Source organism: Rissa tridactyla, chromosome 5 (assembly GCF_028500815.1).
Source record: "Rissa tridactyla isolate bRisTri1 chromosome 5, bRisTri1.patW.cur.20221130, whole genome shotgun sequence".
NCBI classification, from domain to species: Eukaryota; Metazoa; Chordata; class Aves; order Charadriiformes; family Laridae; genus Rissa; species Rissa tridactyla.
Genome location: NC_071470.1, coordinates 48,391,329 through 48,412,975, shown reverse-complemented (window position 1 = coordinate 48,412,975; position 21,647 = coordinate 48,391,329). Strand labels below are relative to the sequence as shown.

The window sequence follows — 21,647 nt, the reverse complement described above, 5'->3', positions numbered from 1 at the left end:
TTCAGCAAAGTAGAATAATTTAGGATTTAATATTCCTAGCACAGAAATATTTAGATGCGTATGATACTGTGTCTGAACTGAGAAAGCAGGAACATGGCTGCACGCTCTGTGCAAAGGTTGTGATGGAACACCTGTATCTTTGAATAATATGGTGAGTACCTTTGTACACACTGAGATGCTATGGTGAATCTGCTTAGAAATAAGACTAATAACTTGAGATCTTTATAATACAAGTGGTCTGCTCTTAGATGTGTAATATCTACCTCAAGAATTCCAGTTCTGCACTGCAGTGCTTGTACAAACTGTGGTTATTCCTAACAGGTTAAGCCTACGCACGGGAATTAGGCACCCTGTGGAGTCAATGAAGAGCCTTCAGGCTCAGCGTAGAAATAGCCAAAAGAAAACAGTGAGCACTGGACTCTGTCAAAATTTTACTGCGTTCAGGAACCAAGGTGTGGTTGAAAGGCACACATTATCACATTTTTCTACAGATGATTCCCTCAGAGATGTCATCTAATGCAGCAGGACTGTATTTGGAGAAGGCAAAACAAGTAGTGGTATTTTTTAATTCTTGGACTTCAGATTGACAGGTACAATGAGATATATTGACAAAAAAAGCTGTGTGGGTCAAGGAAGAAGCCTGTTTCCAGGGTGGATATGAGAGCATTATGCTGCAAAACCAAGGGCTGGTTTTCTGTTCTCTGATTTCAGGCTCAGCCTGGGAGCAGGAGGAAGTTTGCAACTCCTAGAGTCAAAAGATTAGTTCCACGCAGTGGGATTATCTGAGATCTGTCTAAATAAATCTCTGTATTATCTAGGGAAAATATTGGTAGGAGCAGACTCACACCTTTGATTCCTTCCCACCAAGCCAGAGCCCTCTCACTTCTAGAAATCAAGGAATGCATGGAAAAGGACTACTGCAAAATCTGAAGGAGAGAAAAGATACTGCTAATGTACATCATTGCAGCTCTTTCCAACAGCCTCTGTCTTAATTTACAGTGATTTTCTGCAGCATTCTACTTCTCTGTGGGAATTCATTTTTTCAGGCATGGCATAGTGTGTGGTTCTTAAATTATAAGTCATCCACTCAAATAGCTGATTTGGACATGAGTGCTGGAAAAGATTGCTAACGAGTGTTTTGAATAAGTGCTCTCATCATTTCCATTCCACTTGGAACCCACACACACCCAGAAAGTTACTCAATTCATTCTAAATTGGAGGTAAAACCATAAAGACGTCTAACTAGCTAAATGTGTTAGTCACATTGGACTGTAATTCTCCTGGTGGATAATTTTGGTTTGTGTGTTTTAACTTGTTTCCTTGTATTTAACAAACATAAAGACATTCCAAGTAAGTAGGGCTGGTTGTGAAAAGTTCCCTCTGGATGTCCCTGGAGTCTGAAGACGTCCATTTCAGTTCGAACTTCTAGGGCACAAATGGTGTCACAGCAGGCGACAAAGTGTCTCTGTGCTGACTTGATGAAGCAGGACAGCTAAAGGTAATTATTTCTTGTCCTTTTTTGAGCTCCCTGGGTTAAAAGGGCTAAATGGAGAAGTGATGAATGCTGGTCATGGTCATGGTGTCAAGGTACTAAAATGCAGGAAGAGTAGGGAAGATGGACAGGAAAAGGACCAAATTGTGACACCAGCTGCTCACTTGTTTTCCAAATAAAACTATGTTTGACTGCCCTTTTACAGGTACATCTTCCCATGTGTATACCAACACCTCACCTGCTGTTCCACCTGCTATTTCTTATCCCTCCAAAACAGGACACTGCATGTACTGTGTTCGAGAGGCTTTTGCTAGCTATAACGTCATTAAAACATGTACAGATGTGTTTGAAATCATGAATGGCTGTTAAAGGCAGAACCTGCAGCACTGAAAAAAGGTCTTTGATGTGACTCTCAATCCATGAGACAGCTAAGAAGCTGTGCTATGCGTCTTGGATGCAGCGTGCTCTGGGCATGAGATAAATTCAACAGCACTTTTTTTTCTATTCCAAACTTATGTCAATAGATACAGTCTAGACCTTAGCAGAGAAATATGGAAATTCAGGTAATTTTCTGCCTGAATTAGAAACCCTCCATTCTATGGAAGCTTGCAGAATTGTTTCCCACTTTTCAATTGTAATCTTAATGGTTATGTATCTGAATTTCCTGCCTTTATGGATAAAGTAGTGAGGCATAGATGAGGCTTTCACCTTTTACTTCTATGCTGATAGAACTCTATAATTTCAGATGGTCAATGACAAATTTTGCTCTTCTGTTTGTCGTTATCTTAATGCAGCCTTCTGTGCTGTAGCTTTGTATACCCAGTGCAGTTTCTTTCTACTCAGTCCATTCTGCACCTACAAATCGGATCAAGATGTCTAGCTAACATTCTTCTTTTGATGTCATGGGGCCTTTTTTTTTTTTTTCTCCTTTTTTTCAGTTTAAAAGCATTTGATTTCATATGCATTTTATTTGGATAGAATGTGTACAGAATGTTAGAATGTTTTGGATTGAAAAGGGAAATGTTATCATGCAGTCTTTGGGATTAGAAACTTAAAGATCCACCATCCTGTAAAGCAAGGAAAATCATCAGGTCACAAGTAGACCGTAGAACTTGTAGGCTGTTTTAGGTTCCAGACAACCTTACCACGAGCACAGACAGCTCAGAGAGTTTTTGATATTCTGATATAATAATGCTTGACCCAGTAAAAGGGGGACCATTCTAAAATATTTTTTTGAAGAAACAATCTTAAATGATGAAAGCTATGGACTCTGCATAGGGAAAAAGGCAAGACATCCTGACTGGGACAGACTGTTGAGTTTGTATGTTGGCTTTCTGCAGGTGGCTTGATTTTTCTACATCACTCAGCACTCTTAGGAATAGGTAGACCTGTATTTAGCTATTCACAGGGTTTACCTGAGGTGAAGCACCTTGTTTAGAGATGGTGCTTTGCATCCTACGTTGTCATAACATGTAATTTCACAGAGCAATCTATGTTCCACTCTACAGGCAGTTGAACATCATCTCTGCTTCTCACCCTAGGGAGTGACTAGTTCATTGGCCATGTCATGCAATCATATCACAAAGACCTTGGGGACTGTCAGTGTTTAATCTGCCCTTAATGAAGCCTGCCAGATCAGCTTACACTATTTGTCACTATTTTCTGGCCTGGCTGCCAGAGCCTTGGCAATGATTTCTGCTTCTAAAACAAGGAAAGAAATAGGCAGGCCTGCAGCTGGGATTGTTAACTGAAATTGAAATCCATGAGAAACCCAGGCAGAAATCCATCTTTGATCTGTTTCCTGTGTGTTCTAGGCTAGATAAAACCAGATTAGTTTTAATCCCCATAATGACTATTTCCTTGGCTGAACTCAGGCAAGATCCGTGCAGGGACTGAGGCCAGAGGTAGGGCCTGCCTGCTCTCTGGGGTAGTCTAGAGTTCAGGAACCCTCGATCTGGAAAAGTCACAGTGGAGTGTAGCCTTCTGCACAGCACTAAGGCTTATTAGTAACCATGCACAGAACCACATTGTGCGTTTCTGCACTGAACTCCCCAGCATTTCTGGTTTATGAGTCAGTATGCAGATCCCTGCCAGCTCAGGTGGCCCCACTCCCGTGTTGTAGACATAGCCTTAAGTACCTAATGGCCACTTTAAGCACTTCAGGCAGAAATGTAAGTCTTTGAAACCTGCCACGTAACCCAGGTGTCTGGAGATGCTAAACAGCAGCAAGGGCTGAGCAACTGGGCATGTCCCTTATAGCTAGACACGTCAGGACCATTGTAGAAGACACTCTGTGCCTGTCCTCTCTGAAGCAGTTAGTCTGGCAGAGCTCAGAAAGCACCTGTTGAACCCCAAGAAAATAGCTCCTGCCATCAGGGACACAGAGACCTGATTCCACTCCTAATGAACAGCCAATTATTGAAGCAGAGATTGGACTTCCAAGGTTAGTGCCTTAAACAATAGCCTGACTACTAGGCTACACAGTGGTCTTTGTTCTCTCCCTCACTCAATTATTATAGCAGAACAGTAGCTTCAGGAGGATTCCTACCTTAGAATAACCTAAAAAATATTATTAAATAAGGGAATGTTGGTTAAACTTTTATCTGGGTGCTAGTAGAGTTGAGCCCCAATCTGTCATCTCTTGAGTACTGTAATTGCCTCTTGTCTCTTCCTAAGTCAGTTTTTGTGAGAAAGGGTAGCTAACTCAAGAGAATGGGTATGTGTGAATCCCAGTTGGAGATGGGCATTTTCCTACAGCCCAGATGAGGATACCAAGTTCATAGAGAGAGTTTAAGAACTCTTTCTCAGCATTTTGCAGTGGCTAAGTTAGGCGGCTCTGTGGTAACGTACTGACTTTTGTGGGTGTCATTCCTGTGGATTGCTTAAGCACAGAACTCTTGGCAGGGGGATCTGCAGACTGCGAGGCACCTTGTGGTTAGGAACTGACACCCCTGCCTGTGCCTCTTTGTGAATCCATCTCTCCCTTTATTTACTGCTAAGATTTTTTGCCTCATCCAAATCATGTCAATCCATGTAGATAGAAAGAAGGACCTTTTCTCTATAGTAGGACCATGGGAGGAAAGAGACTGCAGTATCAAAAGCAATATAAATCTGATGAGCAGTCAATACCCTGGAAATATAAGTAGCTTTTCTGTGTAAAAGCCTAGCATGGAGTTTAGTGAGGTGGTATGCTGAGATTTCTTTTGGAATAAGTAATGCAATATTGTACAAAGGGTTTCTATTGACACTTCTGTCTATCTCTGAGCAAAGCCATATGTAATATTGTGTTGCTAATATATATAATTTTTTTATAGGCTTGATGTAATGACATGGGAAAAGATGTGGAAAACGTATAATAAATACTGCTGGAATAGGTGGATGCCATTTTAAATAACCACTGGAAGTCTGCCTTTCTCAGCTGTATGGTAGGCTGTAGGGTTGCTATCATGTTCAGTGATGTGCACCAAACAACGTCCAGGTCATAACAGCTCAATTACATTTTTTTTTTCTCAGTCTATTCACTGAGAGACCATCATTGCAGATCCTGGCTGTCAAGAGAAGTTTGGACTCCTGGAGTGAGCTAACTCCCTGCTGGAAGGAAACTAACAGCAAGTTCATAGGTTACAGCTGCATCATTGTGTGCTTGAGTCCTGTTGTGAACGTAAATCTCTTTTGTTAGTCTGACTGCCTTCTCAGCAGTATCTCAGCCAGGTCCCTTACAGTGTGATCAGAACTCTGGGTAGCTTGAGATCCCCAGGTAGCTAAAGGCAGAGTTTAAGGTAAGAAATGTAAGTGCTGTAGGTTAACTTACAGGAAGTACAGTGGTACTAGTGAAATGCCCACTCCTGAGGTTGGTGCACAAACACCCTGTCCTATGCTTGAGGAAGCTGCAAGTGTCCATGAATTGGATACACACAGGATATTTACGTAGCTAAATGGAGGTGGATCCAAGTTCATGCTGCCTCCATGCTGAGCTGGCTAGACGTTACTTGCTCAGTCCAGAAGCCATGTAACCACGTCAGCTTTTGCTGTGCTCGTTTATAATACTTGTTGGGAGAGTTGATGCAGCTATGAAAAGTAGTTGAGCCTTCTCATTTGGTATCAGGTGTTTGCTTCTTTTTTTAAAATAACCTATTAACTTCATTGCTTTACCTTGTTAAGGTATTAATTTCTCAATTTGTCCCTGGTGCTGTCTTTGTGCAATGTACTCTTTGAAGTTCAAGGTTTTACATAGCAAAAATGTCAGAACTACACAAGTTAAAGTGACAGCTTAGCTCTTTCTAATCTGCTTAAGGAATGTTTTCATTTTATTGCTTTTCTTTTGAATATATTGCCTCTCCTAGGGCCACTAAATATGTGTTTTATGACACATTGTCTAATTATTGTGTAATTTTTGTATGTAAGATCAATTCAGAAGGGTATGTAGATGTTTTGTTGAAAATATTTTCTAATTCCAATTTTTATTTTTTTGTTTTAGAAGGCAAAATATTGTAACTCATTGCGGTTGGTATGTCCTGTGGGTAGAACGTGAGAGTCCTGGGGTTCAAAGATCAAACATTAGGGAGGCCTGACTCCCGTGTAGTGCTTGACTAGGAATGTGGTGCTTGATAAATCATAGAAGTTTTAGTCATGTAAGGTGCAGAGAGTGTCCTGGTGGTGCTGAACTTTCTCAAATCCAATTGAAGTGAACACCATGCACCAAATCTCCTTTGTCTTTCTGTGTAAAAGAACAATAATGTTTAATGCTTTCACATCTTCATATAACACAAAAAGGTGTGTGTGCACAGCCTCTGACAAAATACTGCTCTGTGTGATTGTTCGAGTAGACCTCCTATATAGATCAGTTTGGTTTTTCAGTGCAATTTACAGGAGCAGTTTTCTTCTTTCATTTAAAAGTCAAACTTTTTCCAGTACAGGGAAACCGCTTTCGGGGATTTTATATTAGAGAATGTCCCATCACTTGTGGCACCAGCAGTGTTTTTATGAAACCCTGGTTATTGGTTCTTGAACCTGCTCAGAGAAGCAACATCCCAAACAGCACCTCACCTTCAGACAGCATCAGTCTCCTTTGTAAAAGTGTCTCCACTACACAAGAAAGGAACATAATCGCTGTGGGGTTTGAAGCAATGCTTCCTGCCTGCTTTGTCCCACCTGGAGAGCCCCTTTGCACAGTGGAGTGCAGGAGGACCTTGTGTAAGTTTTGGAGAAGTGTTCTGTAGGAAGGGTGCTCTCTCTTCTTCATAGGAGTAGAGAAGAAAAATCAGTCCCCATGCATATTCACATAGTTCATGCTAATAAAAGTTGCTAGATCAGCAGGTCAGGAGATATCTCGATCCACTGAGTCACAACACAGATATACCTCAGAGGTAGGGTTTTACTAAAGTTTCCCCAACGATATTTTTCAAACTGAAATCACAGATTTTGTGTAGAGGTAAGGAGGTAACTTTGCCTTCTTAACCATTTAACTTTTGATTTGTATTACCAATAAAAGGGTTATCTGCAAGGGTGGAAGCAGATAGGGGAGGGAGGGGAGGCATCTATCTACGCATTTCACAGGGGCCACAAAACATCTGTGACATGACTGCCACTTCATGTCATTCCCAACCTAGGCATGTCTTCAGCTGCTGACTTACAAGGCAAAGCCCCTTCACCCTGCCGAGCCCCATGACGGGGGCCCTAACCTCCCTGTTTCCCCGATACAACCCGACAGACCTGCCCTCCCCACCATGGCTGTGGGCAGGTTTGTCTCCTCTGAGCTGAGAGGAAAGTCATATAAACAGCGTGCCTTTTCTGCTTCTGCACCGCTGCACGCTATGCCTCACTGACTCACGCAGCTCCTTTCAGGCACTTCCTCAAGTTTTAACATAGCATGATTTCATAATGTAGAGTGAGTGACTTTAAAGCTGTTATTTCAGTTTTGAATGGAATGGATGTAAGTGGTGTTTGGGCTTATGTGATTAAGTGAGATCCTGGTTGCTGGAAGAATAAACACACAGAAAAAGCTCTGCTCTATGAGATGCAATATTGATTGCTACATTGAGCTGTGATGTCAAGTAAGTTCTTCCCTTCCTCCTTGCTTCCCACAAATGCTAAATAATAGACCTTGTTTACTGGAATTTACAAATTATTTTGTCTTTGTGAGTGATGCAATGGCAGTGCCCCCACACTCTCATTTAAGCTGTGGTATCATTTGGGGGTTTTTATCCTATATTTCTAATGGAATTTTAAAATAACTATATTTCTTGCCTCCTGGACAGATCAGCTCTAATTTTATAATGAGAATTTCAGTGTTAGATTATTTTTTAAAAGAATCTAGGCCATATACATTATGTAAGGTTGCCATAGTAACAGTTTCTCCGAGGGGAAACCCGACTGTCCGTAGTTTCCACAGAAACCACTCCCCGCTGAGACAGGTGCCTCCAAGGGAAGTGAAGGGAATATAAATGAGAGAGAGAAAAAGACACACACACAGATGTCATATGATCTCTGTGGCATCCCTGCACTGTTGCAAATTCAACTGAACATTTCTGCATTTATTTTTAGTTTGTTGTTTTTGATTGCATGACTGGCACCTTTTCGTGTAAACTCTGCCCACCCTTCCCTCACATGGAACTGGTTTTGCAGCTGGAAGTACGGCAATGCTCCACCTTGGCAGTGAACTGACCACATCAGATACTAAAATCCATTGCTCTAGGAACCACTGTGCATGGGAGAATTTAAATGGTAAATGAGAATTTCCCCCCTTTTTTATTCACTTTTTTTTTTTTCCTGAAAGAAGTCAGCAAAGACAGACAGGTATGGAAATACTTCCTTCCAGAGAGGAACTGAAGAGGAGTGAAGCTCAACTAATTTGTCAGTTAATGGTTTTGTTCTTTTGGGGTACAAGCTTGCACTGCTAGGAAAAATGTATGCTAAAAGATCAGGATGTAGCAAAAAGGTATTAACTCAAGTTGTAGGATTTGTTAACTGAGGAAAAAAGGAGGAATTTCTGTAATGTACTTTAATGTCATTGAGGCAAGTATGGGCTAACATTTCTGAAATCTTTTTGCACGTTTTTTCACAAATAGTGTTGATTTGTTTTATTTTTTAGTTCAAGGGCAATAAAACCGTGACATTAATTCAAGGCTTAGTGCAGCCATAACTACAGATTAACGCGCTGGCTACTTCATCTTCATCCTGTCATCTCTCTGCTGCTTTATGGGGAAAGCAGGCTGACATGGTTATTAAATCTGGCAGCTGTGTTGTATGCACATGGGAAGCAAGTAGAGCACAGCATATAGAAAATGAGTAGCTTTCAGATAACAGCCTTCTTTTCACTGCTGCAAGGCTTGAAAGGCAGCCTAAAAAGCTCTTTCTCTTCTTTGTAATCACCAGTCGCTGGATCAGTGCGCAAATATCACAAATACAGTTGCAAATGTAAGTATTCTTTGCCTGTGTGCTGCTTTCAGATTGCTAATTAGGGTTTCTACCTCAGTGTTCCGCTTGAAAAAGCAGAGAGATGAAAGCTCAAAACATCCTGACAGGGAAAGCTTCTCTGCAGTATTGTTCTGGTTTTCAGTGGAAGAGCTACTGAGGGAAAGGGATGCATGAAAGTGTTCCGGAACAAATAGTTTGCAGTTGTGTTTGTTGATTTTTTGGGATGTCTCCTTGTCAATTTTGTGAGGGGAGAAGCCAAGCAAATGCAGGAGGTGCTTCTACAGAGATGGTTTTCTGCTTAGATTAGATACTATTAGACATACAGTGAGAAAGATACTTCAGCAGTAATAGACGGCTTGTGAACGCATAGGAGAGAAATCTGCCATGGTATTTTTCACCTGGAATATTTTCTTTAAAAATCCGTAAATGCAGACCTGGACTTCTCATTAAGAAACTCGACAGCACGTTATTCTTAGAAGTGCAAATAAATAGTCACCATAACAGGCACCAGTAAGTCTGCATCTGACCTGATAAGAGCAATGAACATAGCACGGTGAGCAATGCATGTTTTTCACCAATCTCACTCTGTCTGTACACGAAGACGATCTTTATCTGCTATGTGGCATGAAGGCAGGATAGTAAGGTGGTTGGGAAGCAGCGGAGTTGAAGGTTTCTCAGTGTCGTGATAATACTGTAAGGAAAAGAATTGGTATTTGTTAGTGATTTTTGGTTTCACAGCACTGAAGAAATGGCATCTTGGTTTTTATCCTCCTTTCTAATTCAAAGCTTCTGTAAAGTGCCATTGTCCTATTGAGTTTATGGGTATTCTTACACAGTATTCTTACTGTGCTGTGAATGAAATCTGCTTATTGAAAACAGCCTGTGATCTGTACTGTACCATAAATGTCAGATAATTGCACAAGAAATGCAGTCTGTAGCCGTTTTTTTTTGTTGCCGTGTCACATTTCTTGCTTTATTTACAGGTTTTGTTATTTCATAGGGACCATTGTGGTAGTTTAAGCTTTTTATGAGCCATGTGAAAATGTCATTATCACAGTTAACAGGTGACTGCCATTAAGTTACTAGGGAGAGAGTATATATGTTGTGTTGTTTGCTGCACGTAGAGGGCTAAACATATTCATGGTATAACCCCCTTGATAATGCTGTAACACAGGTATGTTTGGTCAATCTGTTGTATATAAGCTGCTTTTGCAATACTTCAGCCTCGTCTTACAGACGTATATGTAGAAATGCCTGTCTTCATTGTAGCAAGTGAAAGGTGATTTTGGAGCGTCTCTTTCCTTCCTCTTGTCTCCTTTTTCCCCTCATATACAGTCAGAAATTCATAGCTTCCCTGAAACTTCGCTGTGAAAATGGTCATTTTTGATGACAGCTGTGGAGCTAAGCTTCCCAAGCTTGAGTGGCAGCCAGCCAACTGCTGAGACAAGTGGTGACCTTTCAAGACAATGTCTCTCACAAAAACGTCAAAATATTAAAACGGCAGACATCAAATGCCATGTGCACAGGGAAAGGTTGTCAGCTGGCAGGCTTTCAGCTGAAAGCAATTAATCCACTGCTTGCCTGGATTAAACATTGAAAGCCCCTGCTTAAATGTCTCTAAAACTTAGAGAAATTATTCATATGTGTCCTGAATAATTTCAGAAGTTGTTCTGGGAAGACTTGGGACAGAGATGTTCAGAGGTGTTTTATTTAAAATCTGCTCAGGGATCTTCCTGACAGAAAGAAAAGCAGCTTTTTGCCTTTCCTTTTGCACTTTGCATCGTATACCAGTTTTCCCCACAAATCTCTTATTCACAATATAAATGGATCCTGATGAAGCCTAAGCAAAATTCATTGACGCGCAGCAGGATGCTGAAATTCTGATAGTGTGTGCACTGACTTTTTAGGCATATGCTCACTGAATATTAAACAATCCCCTGCAGTTCTTGGTGCTGCAGCCCTGAGCTGAAACCTCATTTGCTATTACATGCATTGATGCTTTGTAACTTTCTTTGAAGGCACTGAGGTGTGAGCATTCCCATGCTTGCTGGTGTGTCAGCTTCTCAGATACCTTTACCCCCTGGTAAACAGATCAGTGACACCAATTGCCTGCCGTGTTGGTTTTCCTGCTGCTGCATAAATATTTTTGGGAGGTGTAAAACTTCCTGATCCTCTGCCTTGGCCTGTAGTAAAGCCAAGCAGTGTGCATGGTTGATCAGGGAACTCACCTGTTCACCTTGTGGCTGACCTCACTTGGAGAATAAGAAAGGGTACACCAGTGACTGCACCAGACCAGTCTTGTCTGGCCAGTTTTCAACTGGCCACAGTTCAAGAGAATTCTCGGTATTTTCTGTGCAAAGCACAGGGTGAGCTGCCGAGACGGGTAACTGCTGCAAAGCAGTCAATGGTGAGATTTAATGTGTTGAAAAGGAATATAGTCCTTTCCAGTATTTCTTTCCTTTTTTTCCTTGCCTTTCAAGACAGCAGTTCTGTGTCACTCCAAGTTCTCTCTCTTACTACAGGCAAGCAACTTTTTATAACTGTGTTTTAGTTTCCTTCACTTCTACTCCTAGAGCGTCTTGCCTCCCCTGCCCTTTAAAACCAGGATGTTGCATTCCCTGACCACCTTCTCTCTTCCGTAGTCATAGGAAACACTAAGTCTCCATGTTGGTCTTTTCTTTCCAGTCAGTATTCCGTGATCACTCCTCCTTTCTCCTAATTCCCTACAAGAAGAATTATGAAGCAAATGAGGTAGGTAAGGACAAATTCCCATAAACATCTTACAGAAATTAATCCTTCCTCCTTCCCTTTCTTTCTCCCTTCCTTCTGTCTTCAAATTTCTGTCTGCTTTTTCACAAGCATTTCTGTGATTTGAGAATTAATATGACTTAAAAGTCTGTTTGGAAGAAAAAAATGATACTCATCTATTTGAGGAATAAAAAGGTAACTGAGGAACCGAGGTACCAATTAATGTAACTTCTCACAACACGGATGCCTAGACTGAGTTGTGGATTTTGATCTTCAGACAGCAAACCACATGTAGGCACAATCTATTTAATTATCCCAGATAATGTTAAAGAGAAAAAAAATAGGGATGCTGCTGTTTTCTATGGGCTTCGCATGAAGAGAAAATCTGAGGAAAATAACTGAATATATTTATCAGCAGCTGTAATTTTTTAGATCCAGTTATATAGGGCTTGATTGTTTCCTAAGAACCTGTGCAATGTCAGATCAGTTCATTAAACATCAGTCACTGCACCTGATATGAAATTTTGACTTGCATCAATGGCATTATCATTTGTTCTGCATATTATGTTGTTATTACTCTTTACTATTTCTGTAGCATCTAGGAACAATTTTATTGGAAAGTCACTGAACTAGGTACTGTATAGAAACAGAAGGTAATCCTTGGCCTCAGATTGCTTACAAGCTATTTTTAAAATAAAGCAAAAATCCCTTATTATACAGTTATCATCTTTCTTGTTTGGCCTTTTATCTGAATTCAGAATACAGGTATCAGCAGTTTGTTATAACTGAATTAGTCATAAGGATACCAGAATTTGCCTAGACATGGCTTGAAATGGCATGTAATTAAAATAAGAAAATGACATACACTTACTGTGACCTTATTTCAAAGCTGTCTTACTGATTCACTTGGAGTATCTCCCTTAGGCTGTTAATGTTTAGCTATTAAGTTCATGAAGTGTGTTAATTGAAATTAACTCAACTGACCAAAACATGACTATAATTACAAAATATGAATATATGAATATAATATGAATATTCCCCTTAAAATTATTAAGACATTATTTTATTATTAACTTAGTCGATTACTAAGTTAATAAGGCTTGTGATAAACTTAGTTGCTAAGGTAATAGTATTAATAATTAAGTTTAATGAAGCATGTTTCCCTGCGATTATTTATAGGATCTAAATTTCAATACTAATTGTTGACATGAAATAGGAGCAACATGAGATGTGACCCTTAGACGGTAACTGACTCATCATGGACCAGTACAGTGATTTGGGCAGGTGAATAGTGGGGGTAATAACGTGGGATGAGAATCTTCAACTGCATTTTCCGTAAGACCAATTTTTCCCATCTCTGCTCCTTACCCATCTTGCAAGTAGATTTCAGGAGAAGTCACACATCTGATAACATCACTTTTTCTGCTACCTTTTGTTTGAATGGTGTGGTATAAGGTACGCAGTAGTTTTTGTACCCGTAAACTAGGACTGAATCTGCCATCTGAAATCAGTCAGTAGAACTGCAGTCAGTAGAACTCTAGTTCACAAAGCCATGTTATAATACACTGTCCTATTCGGAAGGTAGTTCATTTCTTCACTTTGTACACTCTTCAGATCATCCTTCATGAGGCAAGGCTGTAGCACGTGAATACAAGCTATAACTTAACTGAGCAATGTAACTGACGTAACTGAGCAAAATTGCATAATTATTCTTTCTGGAAATTTATATTGCACAAACCACTATGATTTCAAAGTGCCATTTTTATTATGAGGGCATAAGCCTAGTTGTATATGCAGGAATAAAAAAAATCTAAAGGATCCCAGAGGGCCAAGTTTCAGTTGGAAAGACACAATACCTTGAACAGTGGGCATTGGTGTCAGCCGAAATTTAAATATATTCTGACAGTGGCACTGTTGTCCCTCCCATAAAGCAGTTGAAAGAATCTAAACAAATGCAGGCTGCCGAACATGAAGGGCTATTGTACTCATCAAATGTCTTTTTTTTTTTTTTTTTTTTTTGCATACAGGGTACAGTGACTAAAACAATCTGAAAGACTATTTGCAAGCATGCAATTAATCATAAATCCAGCTTGAGCTGGATGGATAAAGCAGTAGTTTATCAATCTGGTTAGCTTGTACTTTGAAAGGATTTTGCAGAACTCATTAGTTCAGGAATATTAAGACAGGTGCCTCTTTTTTTTATGAGACAATAATATGATTCCCAAATGGATAAGCTAGAAGGTCAAAGGCAAAATAATTTATCCCCAGGAGTGGTGTGGATTACTGTTAAGAACATTCTGAAATCCTGTCCTATCATTCATGTATTTCAAAGCATTCCTAGAAGTAATGACCTAATTTTAAAGACAGTAAATCAGAAATAAGCAAATCACTGCAGCTTGTTTGTCTCTTAGAAAGATGGGTAGTCTTAATTTAAAGGCTTCAGCACTTTTGAGTCTCCTTTACGTATCTAGGGGAGAAATTCAAAAAAGTTAATACTTTTTCTGTTCTGGTCCCCCTTTACCCTTCAGTTCAGTAGGAATTCAATCACACAAGGGGCCTTTTTAAGAATCAGGAGAGTCTACAGACTGAAAGTGAGCTACCTCTGTTGAATGCATTGTAATGAAGCAGCTTCCATTTTTCTTTGGATGGAAATAGGTTCACTGAAATACGTGGGTTTAGCTCTGTCTTGGCAGAACATAGAAAAAAGGTTCCTCCTGGGCAGCAGGACTAGTTTTTTGAAAGAGGATGTTGACATTGACTCCCTTGATATTCTGAGTGTTGTCCTACTGACATATCTGAATCCATAGGTTGTTACAGCTTTGTTACAGTATTTGTAGCCCTCAGACAGATTTTAAATTAGTCATTAGTTAATGCTGAGGCATTAGGTAATTGCTATGTAAAAGTGAAGCAATGAGGCTGAAAGCTGATTAAAGAATTAGATCAACTAACACCTGAATTATTTTAGCATGTTTGGAGTTTCCAGGACAATATACATATTAACCTTGGGCTAAGACATAGCCATCCTACAAATGAATGTAATTTGTACTGTGTATTGTCATGGCAAAATTTTACCCCAAAGGGGCTTCCAACTATCACAATATTTTTACCCATTACAATAGCCAAAGTACTCTTTTTTTTTTTCTCTATAAAATTAAAATTGTGCAATTTAAAATGAGAAACAGAATTTGTTCAGCTTTTTTTAAGAGCATGCTGAGAGTTATCAGTGAAGCTTGTAACATGGATAGCTTTGTATAGTGCTTATAATGAACACCATTCTGTGGACATCAGAGGTCTTCTAGAAATCAATAATTATCGATGAGAAAAGAAGTCATTATTTTCATTGTAATTATTAGGAGACTCGTGATGATTTGCTTTGCTTCTGACCTTGATTGTTTGTGCTCTGAAATAATAATTGCAGCTAATTCATTTTTCCAGTAATGTTTGTTGCTTGGTCAGCATCAGAAACTGTAGGTAAGGGAGGACCACCATGCAAAACACTGTTATTTTTATTTCTTGTGAAGTGTGAGTTTGTTGTCTTGGGGCCACAAAAAAACACATCATTGTCTTAGGGTAATGCTTTTAAAAAATGGTACTGTCCTTGAAATATTTTCTGAAAGGTTTTGTTTGCTTTATGCTTGAAGATGTGAGGGCAGTTAGACACAGAGAGGATCTCACCTGATTGCAAGTGCTGTGGAGGACAAAAAGAAGAAAGCTCTTTGCTCCTTGATCCGCAGCCAGCTAGCCCTAGAAGAAATCTGAGCTGATCTTATGAGTTGGGAAAAGATTGCTTAGATCCTTCAGTAGCAGAGACCCCACACTACTCTGACCCTATCTTCTAGAAAGCTTTTTTCTGTCAATATACTTCCCCTCCACTTGTCACTGAGGAAAATTTGAGTGTTGGTAGAGCAACAAGCAGCACAACATCACTATGTCCTCTGCTGTGCTTCTGGTGAACTATCTAAATAAAGGTGTTTATAAAGAGAGCTCAAGAGAGCCCTTCAACTGATTGGTTTAATCAGGTATGGAGCTTAAGAGTAAGATGTAGGGCTGCCTATCACTGACAGTGTAATTCTCTAGGTCAATGGATTGCTGTCTCTTTACAGGACTGTCTGCTAGTGGGTATGCGTACAAAGAAGTCCATAGTGGGTTGTTTATCTACTGATTCAGAACAGATGCTCAAATAGCACAACTTTCATGAAGGAGGAATTGATAAAGAGTGCAGCTGGGGTGTGGATGGTACAAGAAACTCCATCCATCATTTTCCAAAAGGCACAATGAATGGCTTAATTGTTGCTACTAACAATTGTTGGCCATTTTCTTTTCTATAGACAAAGTATGATTCCACTAAGAGCCAACTCTGAGAAATACAGTGACAGGGGAGTCTCTCTTTTTCCATTCACTTGGCTTCATTCAGTGAACAGATTCCACTGGCTCTGTCTGGACCAAGACCTTCCACTGTTGCTCACCTGCAAAGCCCACTTCTTGACTACCATGAGCTGGGTAACATCTCTGTAAATAGGGAAGGAACAGCCCTGACTGTGAGGAAATAGTGTTAGTACAATATGCAATAAAAAGAGCAGTATTTCATGTTGGGGAATTTTTGTAGGGCAATATGTAAAGGTACTGTTTTCTGAGAGATCTGCTCATGGAAATACTTATCCTGATACCAGAAAGTTTCCGTCAGTGTCCTGTGAATTTAATCTGGCCTCTTTGTTGAACTGGGTTTGATGTGTCTTGTTTAATATCTTCCTGTGCTGCAAGATTTATACTTAAGTCCCTCTCTGTTGTAACCCTTTATGTAAATTTGACTGCAGTACTGACATCTCTAGAGTACTTTACAGACTGTTTGATTTTTTTTTTCTTCTTGAAACAAAATATCTATTTGAATGGGGTTTCTATTTTTATCTCTCTCCATGTTACCAGTCTTATCTTTGTAATCATTGATTGACATTTGCTACGTAGGAGAGGAGAAATCAGTTTTATGAATGGAGAGGAAAAGACTTTTCACAAAAGAAAGGTATGTGTTGTTTCATCTTGCCTGATTCCTTCTAGAGGTTTTTTCCATTCTCTTTGACCAAAAATTTTGTGCCCAAATGCAGGTGTGTGTTATTCTTATAAAATGTAGATGTTGTAGCGATTTGTAGGTGGAAAAGAGAAACAGTTGGGATTTAACCCATTACGTGTTTTTGAAATGAGGACACAAGTCTTTAATCAGTGTCAAAAGTTAGCATCCCAAAGCAGGCTTTCCTCAAATATTAGTACCCTTGCAGCAAAGAAGGCTAATAGTACCATAGGCTGCATTAGGAGAGGTATTGCCAGAGGGCTGAGGGAGGTGATCCTTCCCCTCTGCTCAGCACTGGTGAGGCCACACCTGGAGTGCAGTGTCCAGTTTTGGATTCCCCAGTGTATGAGAGAGCTGGACATGCTGGAGAGAGTCCAGCAAAGGGCCATGAAGATAGTGAAGGGATGGGACCTCCTCTCCTGTGAGGAAAGGCTGAGAGAGCTGGCACTGTTCAGCCTGCAGGAGAGAAGGCCTGGGGAGGATCTCATTGAATCCTGAGTGCAAATACGTGAAAGAAAGGTGTAAAGAGGACGGACGGAGCCAGGCTCTTTTCAGTAGTGCCCAGTGACAGGACAAGAGGCAATGGGCACGAACTGGTGCTGTTTGAACATCTGGGAACAGTTTTTCACTGTGAGAGTGACTGAACACTGGCAGAGCTTTCCCAGAGAGGTCGTGGAGTCTGTGAATATCTGTGGAGATATTCAAAACCTGACTGGATGTGGTCCAAGGCAACTGGCTGTAGGTGGCCCTGCTTGAGCAGAGAGGTTGGACCAGATGACCTCCAGAGGATCCTTTACCCCTGAGCTGTTCTGTGATTCTGTAATTCTGTTAATGAGTGTCAAATAATAAGACTAAACATAAATAGCTACAAATATACTCATATCAATACATCCTCAGCATAAAAAAAAGGAAACTAGAGTATCAGTGACATGCTACACAAACACTAGGAAAGGACAGAAAGTAAGCTGCCAATATAACATCAAAAATTCATCTCTCAAATGACTATGCATCAGGGCACAGTGAAGTTAGTGTACATATTCATGTGATTTTTAAAAAAGACATTCTCTGGCATAAAGCCTCTCCCTGTTGTTTAGTGTTCAGGCTTCTACTACAAAGCAGAGGATTTTAATGGTTCTCAACTCAAGGCACCAGAATTTTTATCATGCAAAGCAATCTGATTTTTCTATAGTCTTGTTCTCAGAAATAACTCAGTTATTTTGGCTGAATGTTTTTATGAGGCAAACATCTAGCATGAAAAATTTCACCCCAGCCACTAAAGACTGCCAATCTATTAACTGCCGAAAGCAGGGTCACTTAATGGAGAAATATGAAATTCCCATGCTTACAGATGATATTATCAAAATGCACTAAAAATGCGCAATGGACAACAAAATGCTGCTTTGGGTAGACATCATGGCATTCAGTACCTCCATGTAGCGTGGAGGTTCAAAAGTATAGCTGTAACAAGATTTCTTAGAAAAAATCTGAATGGTAATTAATTCTGTTGAGGATGATATTTAATGTCTCTGTGGGTTCTTCCCCTTCTAAAAAGTGGTATTGGAACTCAGTATAGAGGCTGAGATTACTGTGGATGAGGAAAGAAGTGAAAGGCAAAAAGATTGGTCTATACATCTTCAGTTTCATTTTTTGGAATGCTACTTTTTTTGGAATGTAACTTTTTCCCTCATTCAGAAGTTAAACAGATTTTTGAATCTGCAAAATGTTTCCTTTACAGACTGCCTGTGTCCTGTTATTCTGAATTGTGCATATTACTGCTCTTGAATCCTCTGGAATATTAAGGGGTTCACATGTGTTTTGTTTTAGGCATCATCATATCTAGGGATGCCAGTGGAACTGACTGTGTGATAAGCTTCCTTTCTGGCTGACTTGTGCTTTTTGCTGTCTTTAACCTGTCCTTAAAATGACCAAGAAATACATCTTTAAAATAACTGTAAAAATCCAACCAACTGCTTAATTTTAGCAATTATGTTGCAATTATCATTGCCTCCTTCTGTGAGGTCTCTTTTCAGCTTGAGCTTGAGTCAGAAAGCAACTAAGAGCAAACAGCAATCCTTTCAAAGCAAGAAGCTTCCTTAAAACGTGCCACATGGCTGATCTTGACAAGCACGCAGAAAAGCACAAGTGAATGCACAGAAATTTTCAAGGCCTGCTGTTCATCCAGACACTGGGTACTGTGCAATATTGCCTCACAACAGATTTTGTTCCTTGTATGCAAATAGAATCACAGTGTGCAAGCTATAATTTAATCCATGTCATAGACAGGCTCAACACAAAGGCTTTGGTAGAACACTGGGCTGCAGTACGGCAGCTGTGACTGTTTTAACAGAAACCAGGGACTCCTTGCTCAAGGAACGAGGCAGCATGTTCATTATTTTTAGAGCAATAAGAAGACTGAATGCTGAAAGAAGCTGGGATTTGGGTTTTGTTTTTTTAAAATGGCAGTTAAAAAATAGAACAAAAAGTGAACTGCAATGGTAACTGATTTCATATTACTATAAAAATGTCATAGGGATGCTGTATTGAGGTTATAGAGATTTTAACTTTATTTCATTCTGTGTATCTTCAGATAACCTTTACTAGTTTACATAGCATTAGTATTGCTTTTGCATATACATTTTTCTTTATTTATTTGTTTGAGATAGAATATACAATATCCCCAAACTTCTTTGCTGGCTAGGTAATATTTCAAAGGACTTTAAGTTCCTTCCCCTAGTTAACATTTGCAAGAAATCTATCTAGACATCTTTATTTGCAAATAAAGAGATATGATTTAGTTGATTTTAGACTCACATTGAAAAAAAAATTAAATGTCACTTTTAATTCTCAGTCATGCCCTTTGCACTTCCATATTAATGACAAGTATGATCTTCTGTAGATTTTTTTTCCCCATAACTTAGAGTTGCTATATAAACATGAACATACAATCTCATACAAGTATTTTCTCATGGAGAATTTGTTTTAAATATGTGCAGAGCTCATAACAAAATACGTATTTCTGAAGCATTTTAATGTTCTATGAACTCCATTTCTTTTCAAATCAGTGAGAGCATATTGAACAGAACTCCATTCTTTCAGTATGCATTAGTTTAGTAGGTTTGCTTGAATTTTATAGACCACACAGAAATTTGTGATAGCATTGGTGCTTTCACTCTGCAGTGAGCCATTTGCCTATAGACTTGTTTGTTGTTCTTGCCTTTAATAAGAACCTTTGTATGCTCAGTCTGCTGATACTGTCTGTTTTCCGTTTTTACCCAGGTTCTTGTACATGTGATTGACTAAAGAATTACTGTGGGATTATTTTGACCCCCAGTTCAGTTTTCTTAGGCTGCTATAAAATGGCATGACGTAATTAAATCCAGACATGGGGGTGATTTGGTTCTGATTACATGACGGCTTTAGCCATACGCTACTTGGATCAGGGGACTCCCATATTTTAATTGGGTTCTCCTGTATGGCTAAAGTTTGTGATGTCTTTGGACATTAAGGTCTTCTTTCCCTCTCCTACTGTTCAGAATAGCTTTGTAACAGAGTTTTGCTTGAAAACTAGTGTGGCCCTGTTTTTATAGGGGAATGGGTAATCACCAGGAACCTGACTTTGAGAACACATGGAATTCATCAAAACTCCCTCTTACTAGCCTGTTATAGGAGGATACTGAACACTTGGACTGTCGCGTTTGCTTGAGGGCTTCTATAAGTACACATAACCATCTTTTAAAAGCATTTGTTCATTCAAGTGAATGATTCTGACCTTTATTGTGCCTCTGCAGTTCCATTTCAAGTGCTTAAATTATTTAAGTGTTTCTTTCCACATGCTAGGTAACTAGCACACTTTCTTTAGGCTTGCTGGGTAGAAAGGGGGTGTAGAAGTAAGCTGGGTATAGCATTTTTTTTGTGGTATGCCCCTCACTCCGATTCAGCAAGTAGGCAGATGACATAAAACGCATGGGTAGTCTCATTTAAGGAGATGTAAACTGCTGATCTTTGTTGGGAGTGGGGAGGGACAAGTCACATCTGCATCATGAGGCACAGACCACTCTGGCCATTATTCAGGGTAAGTGTGTGTGTGAAGTGAGTTAATTCCTTTTAGTTCCTGGATAAATCCATGGCTGACCTCATTGATGTGGCAGTGAAATCAGCGGGAGTTCTCATACGCTTAAAAGGAAGGCACATACTAAAGTGCTTTCTTTGAACCGAGGTCACTGCATTGCTAATCTGAGCATTTTTCCTGTGATGGGCAAATGCCTCCTTGTCTCTGAGCATCCTCTGCTCTTGTTGATGCAGAGGTTTAGTTCTCTGCCAAAGAAGCAAGTGGGATATTTACTGCTGAGTTCAAGATGCATAGGGTTTATAATGGGAGCAGGAGCCACTGCTATCTTGAAGGCAGTCTTCTAATTAATCATATCTATTTGTTGTATGACAGCAAGGTTTTCACAAAAGAGTTCTTTTGAATATCTCTCTTGAGTTGTTCTGTGTGAGCAGGGGCATCTCAGCTCACAGAGAAGTGTGAGAAACTGGGGAAACTATTTCTTTTTCCTTGTGAAGAAGCCCACATTGCAAAAGCCACACCTAATAAGGGAGGCGGTGCGTTTTTTCATACCAATTTGTCTGTCCCAAAGATACTGCTGGAAATATTTATACTGTTATCTAGGAAAGCGTTCCTTGGAGACGAGTCATCTTGTAATTTGAAATTAGGGTGGATGTGTGTGCTGCTGGTGCCAGTGGTGCTTTTTGGAAGTATCTGACACTCTGAATGTAGGCCTCCTCCAAAGCCAAAACATTTGTCCTTCTGAAATATTTTTGTGAGCCCTAAAGCTAATCATAGCTAAGAGGTGTTTCAGCACTGTTTGAAAAATCCCTCTAGAAGTGCATTAATCACCCCTGAACAAGAGTGGAATTTAAATGTTATGT

The 21,647-nt window shown here is 39.8% G+C and overlaps 1 protein-coding gene across 2 annotated transcripts in view; it reads left to right on the top strand.

Moving 5' to 3' along the window:
- The window catches only part of TRIM2 (tripartite motif containing 2), a 115,913-nt gene that overhangs the window by 14,607 nt on the left and 79,659 nt on the right, over window positions 1-21,647 (top strand). Inside the window, exon 1 of one of the 2 annotated variants that reach the window (XM_054202842.1) lies at window positions 11,640-11,659. The exons of the other annotated variant lie outside the window; for it this stretch is intronic. The gene's annotated coding sequence lies outside the window, so the exon portion shown is untranslated. Of the gene's footprint in view, window positions 1-11,639; window positions 11,660-21,647 lie in introns of those variants that run through there. 2 annotated transcript variants of the gene reach the window in all.